Source organism: Hippopotamus amphibius, chromosome 7, assembly GCF_030028045.1.
Source record: "Hippopotamus amphibius kiboko isolate mHipAmp2 chromosome 7, mHipAmp2.hap2, whole genome shotgun sequence".
NCBI classification, from domain to species: domain Eukaryota; kingdom Metazoa; phylum Chordata; class Mammalia; order Artiodactyla; family Hippopotamidae; genus Hippopotamus; species Hippopotamus amphibius.
The window spans coordinates 6,276,359-6,289,122 of record NC_080192.1 but is presented as its reverse complement, the minus strand read 5'-3'; the positions used below and the strand labels follow the sequence as shown (position 1 = coordinate 6,289,122).

General features: G+C 46.1%; 1 protein-coding gene across 2 annotated transcripts in view; it reads right to left on the bottom strand.

Moving 5' to 3' along the window:
• Positions 1–12,764, bottom strand: part of PACSIN2 (protein kinase C and casein kinase substrate in neurons 2) — a 130,885-nt gene that overhangs the window by 96,067 nt on the left and 22,054 nt on the right. The window contains exon 1 of one of the 2 annotated variants that reach the window (XM_057741335.1): positions 5,033–5,125. The exons of the other annotated variant lie outside the window; for it this stretch is intronic. The gene's annotated coding sequence lies outside the window, so the exon portion shown is untranslated. Of the gene's footprint in view, positions 1–5,032; positions 5,126–12,764 lie in introns of those variants that run through there. 2 annotated transcript variants of the gene reach the window in all.

Below are 12,764 nucleotides of genomic sequence, written 5' to 3'. Positions count from 1 at the left end.
ATGATGAGGACAGCACTTCACCTCTGCATATGCTTTCCCCAAACTCATAAGCCCAGTCTAACAATGTGAAAAACACCAGGCAAACCCAAACTGAGGACCATTCCACAAAATATCTGACCAGCACTCTTGAAAACTGTCACAATCATGAAAAATAAGGAAAGATAGAAACTGTCACAGATCAAGGAGACTAAGGAGACAGGACAACTAAACGCAATGTGACATCTTCGACTGGATCCTGGAACAGACAGAGAATCTCAGTGGGAAAACTAGTGAAATCCAAGTAAAGTCTGTCGTTTACTTAATAACACTGTCCAATGTTAACTTTTTAATTTTGACAAATGTGTCGTAAGTTGTTAACATTAGGGAAAACTGGGTGAAAGGTCTAGGAGGAATCTCTGTATTATCTCTGCAACTTTACTCTACATCTAAAACCTTCCCAAAATAAAAAGTTTATTACCGAAATATAAAAATTTTAACTGGCTCATGAATATTCATTGTATCCTTCACAAGAAGGAGTCAAGTGACAACGTGGTTTTCATTTTAAAATTCAGCCTGGGAAGATGAAACCTAAAGAAATAAAACAATTTGTTAAAAAGTCTCAAAGAAAGTAAGCACCTTGAAATGAAGGCAGGGCCCCCCGCAAGCTAAAGGCCACAGCAGGTGACGGGCGGCCACACACCGCTGGACACGGAGCCTTTGACTGTGATGATGAACTGTGCTGACAGCCAGAAGCGACTTCCTAACCACGAGGCTGCCCCTGCCTGCTCTCCCCCCGCCACCCAGAGCAGCGCGGGTCGGGCGCCAACCCAGTCTCCTTGTACCACCCTAAGCTGCCCGCCGCTTCCTCCAAGTCCTCTCCCCACCAGCCCACTCTCACAGCACCTCTCTTCATTCACTCAGCAATCTCTGAGGGGCTGAAAGCAATAAACGGAGGCGGTATTACACACTACTGTGTAATAATTCATTTTTTAACATAGTAGTTTACATGTATCTAAAGATGAACTACGACCAGAAGTACACACCAGGAGAGCTGCAGGTGCAGCACCGAGCAAGGGAGGGGCCGGACGCGGCAGCAGCGCTCCACCTTGGGTCTTTCGGACCTGAGACCGCGCCTGGAGCAGCCGAGCCTACGCGTGCTCGCTCGTGCTTTAAACAGCTCTGCGTGTGCTTCTTTATAACAGCACATCCTACATTCGAAACAGGACATGATTCTAGAAACAGACGCGCAGGCGTGGAGTTTGAAACTCTGTGTGTGGCTGGGGCAATGCAGACGTGGGCTCCCGCGGCACAGCAGCCAGACATCGGCCCTCATGCAGGAGCAGACGTGCCCTGCACGTGTATGTCAGCCCAAAGAAGAATTTATGGGACACGTTCCTGCCCCAAATGCCCTGCAACAAAATTACCGAAAGACAGAGAGAAAACCAGCACGGACGTTTTTTAAATAATCTTTAAAAAGATGACAATCTAAAAAAGTTGTACTCCATGACAACGATTTGACTCCATGTTTGTTCTCCATGACAACGATTTGAAAATGAACAGAATCTGCCATATTTCCCATCAATGAGGCAATCCCTCCTGAGCAACTTCATTATTTCTGCTCATCCAGTAATTGAGGCGCGTCTTACAAAATGCAAGTCAAAACTTCCCCAGGGCTCTGAAGTACGCAGCTAGGAATCTGGACAAGAGTGTCACTGCTCAACAGCCCTCCACTAAGGCTTCATCCTTTAACATCACATTAAGAAAAAGGCTACATATGCTTCTCCCATTCATTTTTTTAATGTTTTCTTAAACTAGAAACTTTCCACGTTTGAAACTTGAACTTTACACATTTGTCAGTTTTGCAGAGTTCATGGCCAAGCTCTCAGGCCATATGCCTGTGCTCCAGCAGGTTTGACAAGCCCCACACCAGCGCCAGGCACGGCCCCCTCCCCAGATACCTGGTGGGGTGGGTGTTCCCACCTCTGAGCTGCTGCGGAAGCAGGCTGTTGTACTCCACCCAATAAGGCCTGGGCCTGTCCCTCCAGCCCATCCTTCCCCATCCTACCTCACTGCCCTGCTTCCTTGGCACCTAGGACAGGGCTTAGCATCTAGGGGCACGGCATATACCAAAAGAAAAAAAGGAAAAAAAAAAACCATGAGAGAAATGGCAGCCTCGCCCGTCGGCACGTACAGCTCAGGTGTGAATGCCGAGCCTCAGGAAGAGAAGTGCACCCTCAGCTCAGAGCCTAGAACAAATCCCAGCTCCCCATCTACCAACTGTGGCGTCACGAGTTGATTTCACTCTGAACCTCATGTTCCTCGACTGTAAAAAGAAGATTAGCACCTCCCACCTCTTCTCTTTCTCTCTCCACACCAGACCAACACAAGGCAGACACCTGGAGCAAGCATATCTGCTCCATCGACCCAGCTGACATGTGAGGAGGCTGTGCCAAAGCCTGGACATAGGTCAGGGAGAATTAGCAAGTTCACTGGCTAGCGCTGCACACAAGCCATCTCGTGCCACATCCACGTGCCTGTTACAAAGGTGGTGTTTTCGTCACGTTCTGATGCTCTCATAGGTCCCAACCTGAGAGAGTTTAACTTATGAACTCCCCCAAACCCAGCGCCAGTGCTCAATTATTAGCATTTATTAAGCTTCCACCATATGATCACCACAAAGTTAAGTGCTTTTAAGGGATACCGCGATCCTTTACGTCAAAGCTCCCATTCTTGTGATTTACTCATCAGGAAGGTAAAATTACAATAATTTGATTAAAAAGCAGAACAGAGGAAGGGAGGGTTGCCTCTTCTTGTGGTATACTGACCAGGTACAGAACAGAAACAGACTCACAGGCTGGGGGGAGAGAGAAATGGAGGGTTATCATTTAGTGGGGACAGAGATTCAGTTTGGGAAGATGAAAAAGTTCTGGAGATGGATGGATGGTGGTGGTGGCTGCACAGCACTGTGAATGTACTTAATGCCACAAAATTGTACACTTAAAAAAGGTCAAAATGGTAAAGTTTATGGTATGTATGGTTTATCACACACACAAAATTTTAATTTAGAAAAAAAAACACACATACCCACACACATTTCAAGATTTCCTAAATGACAGAGGTGGAGTCCCAAGGCACAGGAGGGCCACTCAGCAGTGATGCTGACTCAATCGAACATCCACTCAGAAGAAAACTGGATCAAACCCAAAAAGCAGTTACAAATCAACTCCAGAAAGCTAAGGATTAATATGAAAAGCAAAAGCTTAAAACTGTTCAAAGAAAATGCAGAATATTTTTATGACCTCGAAGCAGAAAAGGATTTCCTTTAAAAAGCCCTTAAAAATACCTATCATAAAAGAAAAGATTAATATAGACAACTACATTGAAATGTAAAATGTTTAACAAAAGACAACATAATGAAAGTGAAAAGACATGCACAAATTAGGAGACAATTCCTGTATATCATATAACCAATAAATTGATTGGTATACAGATTGTATAAGAACCAATACAAATCAATAAGAAAAATATAGACAACCAGGGAGAAAAAATGGGAAAAGGCCTAATCAGGCATGTCACCAAGAGAACCCATCAATTGCTAATACCCACATGGAAAGAGGCTCATCGCCCTCAGTAAGCAGTTAAGTTCAGGCCAGAATGAGCTAACGTTTGACATCCGCTAGGTGGGTACAATCAAGAAGCCAGACCATTAGCCCATCTGGGTGAGGATGTGGGCAGTGGTAACTCGCACATGTGCCGGGTGGGAGCCTAACCTGGCACCCCACCTGTGAGAGGCATTTCTGCATGCCGAGCACACTTGACCCCAGAGGCAGCGAGTCTACTCCTGTATAAGTCTTAGAGGAATGAGTGCGCCAGGAGACCTGTACAAAGAAGGTTCATAACCACAGTACTCTTTACTAGTCAAAAAAAATGGAAGCAACCCAATATCTGCTGACAGGAGGACGATAAATTGTGGTCTATGCATGTGATGGTTAAGTTTATGTGTCACAAAATTCCCAGACAGTTCATCAAACATTATTCTGGGTGCTTCTGCAGTGGTGTTTTCAGATAAGATTAACATTTGATTGGTAAATGGACTGCCCTCCATAATGTTGGCTTCCAATCACTTGAAGGCCTGGACAGAACCAAAAAGCCAACCTCCCCAAGTAAGAGGGAATTCTCCACTTGTCAGCCTTCAGTCTTCATTTGCACCATCAACTCTCCAAGGCCCCTAGGCTACCAGCCTTTGCAGGGAACAGGAACTGCACTGTCGGCTCTCCTGGGCTTGAGCCTATGCAGATTCGGGCTTGCTGGTCTCCATAATCACGTGAGCCAATTTCTTAAAATAAATCTCTTTCTGTACATACACAGATCTTGTTGGTTCTGTTTCTCTGGAGAACCCTTACACAATGCGTACAATGGAATATTATTCAGTAATAAAAATGAAATGTGCAGATTACTTGATTCCCTTTTGATAAAGCTGATAGACAAAAACTGAATGTATTATTTATAGATACATATATATGTGTAAGTGTTCTCTTTTTAAAAAATGCAAGAGAATGATCAAATATCCTGGAATACCTTTGCCCCTGGCAGGAAGCCCCAACGAAGAGCCTCCCTGTGGTGCACAAGGGCTGCAAGCTGGGAAACTAGTTTCAAGGTTTTCATGATTATGCTTCAAAACTTACGTATCCATCACCCATTGTTTACATAAATTTTAAGTTGTCTAATAAAGCAACTCTAAGATGGAGGCAAACAAGAAAAGTGCTGTAAGAAAGACAAAGAAAAAACACAGGTGTTCAACAAATGCCAGGCTAAAATCAGACCAATGCTGAGACCCGCTCCTCGCACCAAGGCTTTCCTAGCCAGTCTGGAAGGTCTAATCTGACCTGAAACCCTCCAGGTTTGGATCACTCAGGCCTTCCCTCCCTCCCTCACTTTGAGAACACTGGTCCACTTATTTTGCATGCGAAAGAGGAAGGAGAAGGTTAGAAATTATGACTGGGTTAATTCCTCGAGGAGAGAATACAGATGGGCACCTGCCAGGCTAACCCACCTGTTGCTGAGCCTCGGTGCCTGAGATGTCACACGTGGTTCCCAGTGCTCCTGCTACTGCAACGAAACTGCTGAGGTGGCTTCTTACTTTTACAATCCTCTTCCCCACTCAACCCCAGGAATTTATTCCTGGTTCCTGCAGGGTGAGGCCAGAAGCCACACCCATGGTGCAATGGGAAGGGAAGGCCATATAAGGACAGGGGGTCACGTGCTCCAGACAGAGCCAAAGGGAAACACAGCGCCAGCTCAGGCTGGACAGGCACTGCCACAGCAGCTCCTCTGGCCCCTCTCCCCACACGCCTGTCAAGTCCACAGTACCATCTGGGGGTTCACAGACATGGGGGAAGAGTGCTGCATGCAGGCCTCCCTGTCATGCCTAGCGCTTAACTAAAGGCCACTTAACAGGCTCACTGCTGAGTTCCGGTAAATATTTCTGTACTCCTTTTATGACTTTTCTTAGATTTCCATTAGGATTAGCTCAGAATTTTATTATATGCCTTTCAAACATCTGCTGATTTAATCAACACAGGTTTCCTTTTTGTGTAGTGAATTGTTATGCATGACATTAATTGAGCATTTACTACGCACCGAGCCCTGCTCTAACCACTTTACATGTAATACCCCATTTAGTCCTGACATCAACTCTGTACGATGGCACTCTTCTTGTCCTGCTAATTTTACAGACAAGGAGACTGAAGCTCAGGGAGACTAAACACTTTGGTCAAAGTCAGAGGTAGTACATGGCAGGACTGGGATACACCATGCTCTAAGCCCCGGGCCAGAACTTTCTCTAGCCGACACACTTCCTCACGTGAGGCTATCCTTGTACTTCTGGAATAAACCTTGCTTGGTCATGGAGAATTAATCTTTTAATACACTACCATATTCAAGTTATTGTCTTACTTAGAAATATATTTAGAAATGTTGCAGATATATATATACACACACATACATATGAACATATATATGCACACACATAGGAAACTGGTCTATAGTTTTCTCGAGATCATGGATGGAACAGGAAACCTAAACACTATAAAGAGATAGGTATATCTGACTGCATAAAAATCTTTAAATTTTATGGAAAAAGACATCTAAACAAAGGAAAAACAAAGTATAGAAACAACAGCCAGGAGGACTGTTGTATCTGCAATACTAACAATAAAGGATTTATAGCCCAATACACAAAAAGCTCCTAAAAACTGAAAAGAAAATCCAGTGGGGGTGGGGGGCAGGGACAAAAAGCATGGATATAGAATTCACAGAAGAAATACTAATGGCCAATAAACATGTGAAGTGATGCTCAACTTCTCTAGTATTCAGGAAAATATCAATTAAAATAACAATGAGAGGGAATTCCCTGGGAGTCCAGTGGTTAGAACTTGGCACTTTCACTGCCAGGCTGGATTTGATCCCTGGTCCAAAAAAAAAACAAAACAAAACAACGGGATACGATTTTTACCCATCAGATTAGGAAAAAACATCTAGCGCTGGTGGAAATGCCCAGTAAACGGTGTCCTCATGCACGGTTGGTGTATGTCCTACAAAAAGGCTGAAGCAATTCAATCTGGCCTAACTTCCAGAAACTACTGACCTGGAGAGACACCAGAGTACAGCATTTATTCATTCACTCAACAATAAACACCTACCACATGCAGAGCACTCTGTGAGATCTTTGTTCTCAGCGAGGCTAAAATCAGGAGCGTGAAAGCTAAAGGGAAGTGAAAACAGCAAGCTGCTGAATGATGACTACAGCATTCTTGCTTTTCTTAAAGCGCACGCTGATGTTTGTGAGAGCCTGGAGGAAGCTGTGGAGGCTCTGCTGCACCGAAGCGGCCAGCGCTGGCTCATCTCGGAGTGTTGCTGCTGCAGCTTTATTACCATCTTGCTGTGTACACGTCTTTTTGTTTCGCTTGGCATGAGCATACGGTGACAAACGCAGTAACCTGCAGCTCTGAGAAGTCTAACAAGGAATAGCGCACACAACACAGGCGAGCACGAGGCCCACGTCAAGTGGGCAGCAGAGCCAAGAGTCCACCCTCTGTCCGGCTGACTGACCACGAAGCTGGGCCCTTCCCTCCAGATGATGCCGTTTCTCCTCACTTGAGGTCACCCACCCACACAGCACGGAACTCAGGAAGGCCGCTACACGCACACGGACAGTAAGCTTTGGGAGGCAGTCTGGCGACACTTCTCGAATTCCTAAGAGTCACATATTTCTTGAGCTCCTACGGATGACGTGCTATGCTTTTTTGCCTCTCGAAGCTCAGGTGGACTCGTCGGAGATAATACAAAAGGGCACTTGCCACCGGGATGCAGCCTGGCCCTGGGTTAATGTGTTATCCATTTGATGGGCACTCGACAAAGCATTTCCCAACAGGCTGCTCCTTGCCCAGCATCCATTCCTCCTCCTTCTGGCAAAGACATTCCAAAGGGGCTTTGGGGACTCCCCCACCGCTTGGAAACAATCGTCCCTCCCCAGCTCCTCTGCAGGGTCCCTCTGAGTCTGTGAGGCCACCCTCACCCAGTGTCTCCCAAGGAAGTGCTTTTATGCTCAGGTTAGTTTAGGACCACAGAACTGTGACCGGTACACTGTTTCCAGACTGAAAGGAACACCATCCCTCTTGACCAACCCCCTACAAACAGGGGTATTATGAAGCTTTGTCAGTTAGGAGAAACAGTAAGTGCCTCCATAAAGGCCAGAAACTTCAAAAACACTTCAGATGTTCTTACCACTGCCCAAGGCCCAGTGTTAGTTACACCTGTTTATATCTCTACTTACAGAAAAATATTCGGCTAAAGACAGACAGATACGAATGGCCCAGGTCAAATAGCTGGTTCTCCATGAATGCTCTGATCCCTTCCTGCTGGGAGTACATGCTCTCCCTGAAGGCATCTGCCACTTTGTGACTTGTGTTACAGATTCTGAAATACAGAAATTGCCTCTACTAGGCTGGAAGCTTCCTGAGAGCAGAATCCCTGTCTAATTTACTGAAAGACCCCCTTGGCACTGTGGCCACACGTGGCAAACAGAACCACGCGTTGCCCAGGGTGCTAAACAACCATTTGTCCCCAAACCTGTTTGTGCCAATTATACATATCAATGCATATGTACTTATAAATGTATATCAATGTGTATGTGTGAACATGTGTGTGTGTATATATATACACATACATACACACACATGCATACACACAACTATGCAAGCCTATGAAATAAGCACACAGTTGCTAGGATTTTTACAAACTTTAAAAAACCCAAATAAATCATAGGTATGGGTAAGACAAGTGTAAAGGATTGGGTGAAAATTTGTAAAATCTAGGATTTAGCAACTCAGGTTGCTTCACGCATCTAAGTTCTCAATCCTCTTCAGGAAAAAATTGAATATCAAACACAATAAACTACAGGCGTGGTTTATGCAAGAAAACAACTGACAATTCTGATCAGCAGATTCAAAGAGAAAAGGTCAATGAAAAATTGGCACATGAAATATAATCTTTTTTTAAAGTTAAAGAAATGCCTAAACTATGTATTTTCCTTAATGAATCTTGCTTTATCTAACTTCTTCAGTTAGCTGACTGCTGGCCAGTCCCAGTGTCATGAGACAAATGGTAAGTGACTACCGGTCAGGGGTCATGCCAAGTATTGGGTACAGCACCACCTCGTATAAAATAAACTAGTATAAGACTCAGCTGAAAGAGCTGTGCACATGCTACGAGGCACCACACTTAGCATGGCATCAAAAAACACTCTTCCCTGCCATGCGTGAAAACAGAACAGCTACAAAATTCGTTTAAAGACCAGGACAAATTAATAAAAGTATTTAATTCAGAATTTTCAATTTCCAATCTAAAAGAAAATGCACCAGGGAACTCCCAGGCGGTCCAGTGATTAGGGCTTGGTGCTTTCACTGCTGTAGGCCCAGGTTTGATCGCTGGTTGGAGAACTAGGATCCCACAAGCTGCGTGGCGTGGCCAAAAAATAAAATAAAATAAAGAAAACGCCCCAGGCTTCCTTGAAGGTACTCTGATGTTGATATGTTAATCAAATAAAACTTTGCTCGCACCTGGCACTCATCCACCTCCCCAAACTGAGCCTGGAGATGATGTGAAAACCCACCTGCCAGGGACAAAAGCATGCTGTCTGTGAGCTTCTGCGCCTGACCCAGGACAGCTGCTTAGCTACACCTGACGCAGAGATGGCTCCAAGTGGAAAAACACTCCCTTTGCTTCAGGACATCTGGGAATAAGGAGCAAAGCAAACCAGGAGGAAATGGAAATTAAATTTCTCTTACCGCACCCGTGCCAAAAGATTACAAAGCTTTGGCCTATTTGACAGTGACAAGGTTAACTTAGCCTGGGGCGCGCTGACCACCTCCCCGTGCAGAGACACAGGTCTCCTCCCCTCGGCTTTCAACAATGCCACCAGTGTAATAATGATGAGATCTTGAAGTCAAGCTGTTGTGACTAACTACACCAAAAGAGGTGAGTGCTTGCCCAAAAAAGGCATGGGAGGAGGGTGGGACTGGCTGGAAAACAGAAGTGGGGCCAACACTTCATTTTCCTTATTCTAAATTAAACCCTAGAGATGGATATATACCGGTTTGTTTGTTCTGTTTGGTAACGAAAGGTCAGGAAAGCCGGATGCTTCCCATAAAAAATGAAATCAGGAAGTGTGCAGGGATGGCGTGACCAGAGAGACACCCTTTCCTTCAGCTGCACACCTCTCAGGACAGGGTGCCCATCCCCAGAGACTGGCTGGCTCCCCCCAGGGCTGCTCCTGATGGGCTCCCCACTCTGCTCACTGGGGCCAGCAGACGGGTGGGCTTGGAGGCTGGCTTCACTTCCTTCCACATCCAGACCCAGTTCCAGGGCTCAGCAAAGCTACCCTTTACTAACCAGCAATCCCATCCGACCACACACAGCAGCCCTCAGCCAACCCCTCAGAAGGGCCCGTCTGGTTCTGAAGCACCTGCTAACATCAAGAGAACAGCACAAAGAACTGCCCCCTCCCCAACTCCCCGCCCCAAACAACACTCACACGTTTGTCATCCAGCTTCAGGGGGTTTTGACCTCTGCCTCTACACCACATCATATTCTGAAAGAAGGGGTCAAGTCTGAAAAAGACCTTGAAATTTGACACGTGCTCCCCACCCTATCCCCACCCAGAAATCACTGAGTAAACCCACACGCTCACCCCAGACCCCACAGCCATATCTCCACTTGGGGCCATGCCACCTGTCTTCACCCCACATCACCAGCACAAAGGACACATCAAGGTCATCTTGACTGAGCCTCAGGGTCTGGCACACCGCAAAAGTCCAGAATCAAGAAGTTCAAACTTTAATTTCAAAATCGACAATTCCCTTGCTCTACAGAGTCTTGGTCAAGCAACCTCAAGTTGATTTCCCTTTCCCCAGAATTAATGCAGAAAAAAACAAGCATTAGAAAAGGGAGAAACATACAAAGGGAGACCAGGAGCTACACTGGGAGACTTAGAAGAGGGCAGTGACAGCTAGCAAAAGAAAAGCTGCTCAACAGGAAAGGACACGCGGTCCAAACTAAACAAAATGATGCCACTGTCGTAAGCCACAAAGCGCGGCCACAGCAGTGGTCAGCAAGTCTGGCAAACATCCCAGCTGTTTAGGAAAGAGCAGGGGCCACCCAGCTGGGACATCCACAAGTATAAGTCAACGGCAGCATTACTCTGGTTAAACGAAATTGAAAAGAATGACCTTGGAGCCCCTCTCCCCTTTCCAGTCATGCTACCACCAGACCAGCTCCGACCCACCACCCCTTAGATCTCACACCCCAAATGCTCGTTCACATGTTCATCCGGGCCTTGTTCTGAGAGGAGAGACTAGGAGACAGACGGGCCCCTGCTTGTGTGATGGTCTAACAGAGAGGGATGGCGGTGACACACACTGAGATCTGTGTGGGAGCACAAAGACGTCAGACGGGCAACAGAGACAGCAGGACAGGGAGCAAATTTACACTGAGTAGTCAGGGAGAGGCCACTGAGGAGGCAGCTTTGGTGCTATAACCGGGAGGATGAGAAGAAGCCCTCCAGGCAAAGGACAGTCCAGGAAGTAGGAACCACATGTGCAAAGACCCTAAGGAGGGGCAGCTGCTCTTGCATTAACATTTGCTTCTCTACATCCAACTCTAGCCTTTTCTATCCATTCCAGAAAACTTTCCTGAAACCCAGATCTGATCTTAACCTACTCTTCTGCTTAAAAACCTCTGTTGATTCCCAATGCCTATATAAGTCCCTGAATTTCTCAAGTGAATTTTATTGTACAGAAGTTATACATAACCACACATACACAGACATCTTCACTGCCTCCATGAAGCCTCCCCTGACTACCATCTCCTGGCTGCACCCACAGCACTCTCCCCTCACACCACTGTGACAGCTGTGGAGTCTACCACCCCCTCCATACTTGGTTAATGAGAGAAGACATTTCCCATGGCTGGGGTGTGTCCACCTCTCTGCCTCCCAACACAGACCAGGACAGAGCCATGCACACCACAGCATTCAGATGAACACAGGACAGAGATCACCACTGACATCCCAACGTAGAGCTGTGTGTGAGCGGAGGCCACTGCTCACATCCCAGGCTGTCTTAACTGCTCTCTGCAGCCGGACACTGAGAGAAGAGTCTGTGCCAAGGAGCTCAAGGGTGTGACACACCTACCAGCCCCATGTTATAGGGGAAAGACCACGACAGACCTGGCTTCAAATCCTGGCTCTGCACTTACTAGCTGCGTAACACTGAACAAATATCCTAACTACATCTCTGAACTGTTTCCTTTACATGTAAAAAGGAGATAATAGTATTAGCCTCAAAGCACTACAGTGAGGGTTGGATATAACGTGTGTGAAGCTGTGACGCGCCTCCCGCACGGTAGGTGCTGGAACTTTGACCCCTACGGCTATCATTTGGGCTGGCCAGCGCTCCACAGAGGAGAACTCTGTCTCAAGCCCCTACACAACACCCCTCAACACAGCTGGCTCTTCCCCTCAGGGACCTCACTGGCCACCCACCACAGTGGTTCAAGACCACCCACTCTGAGTTCAGGAGGAAAGACTGCACACACCTCTACTGGCACCATGTTCAGAATTCAGACACATGCCGAGAGCAGGAGTGGACCGCTAGCAAATAAAACTTAAGCCCATTTCCATAAAGATACAATTCAACCTTCTATTTCCCTAACCTCCCTCCTCCCCCAGCCCCCACACATCAGCATGAACGTACATGGGTGAGATTGATTAATCCTGCCTCCTAGTAATTAAAGCAAAAATACATTATGCAATTCATCGGAAATTTAATTCAAAGTTTCATATCTCAACAACCTAGGAGAGTCCAACCTTAGGATCTATCAGCCAAAAGCCTAAAAGTCCTTGAACTACAGCAGCTGAGGAGTAAAACCACACAGTCACCGGCATGTGGACTACAGTGAAATGCAGCAAAACACTTCTAAGTAGCCCTCTGTACTAGACGCAGTTCAGTTTGCGTTTCTTGACAAACTTCTTTCTCCTTCAAAAACAGATACCAAACTACACTTGATCCACTCTAATCAATCCATGCTGGCCCCAAAATTCCAAAGAAACATTTTCAAAACATTGAGCTTACCACAAAAATTACAATGGCATCACACCCATCTGGGGGAAAAATGTAGAAACTTAAATTTATGATCTAAAAAGATGGTCAAGGGCTTCCTAGGTGGCG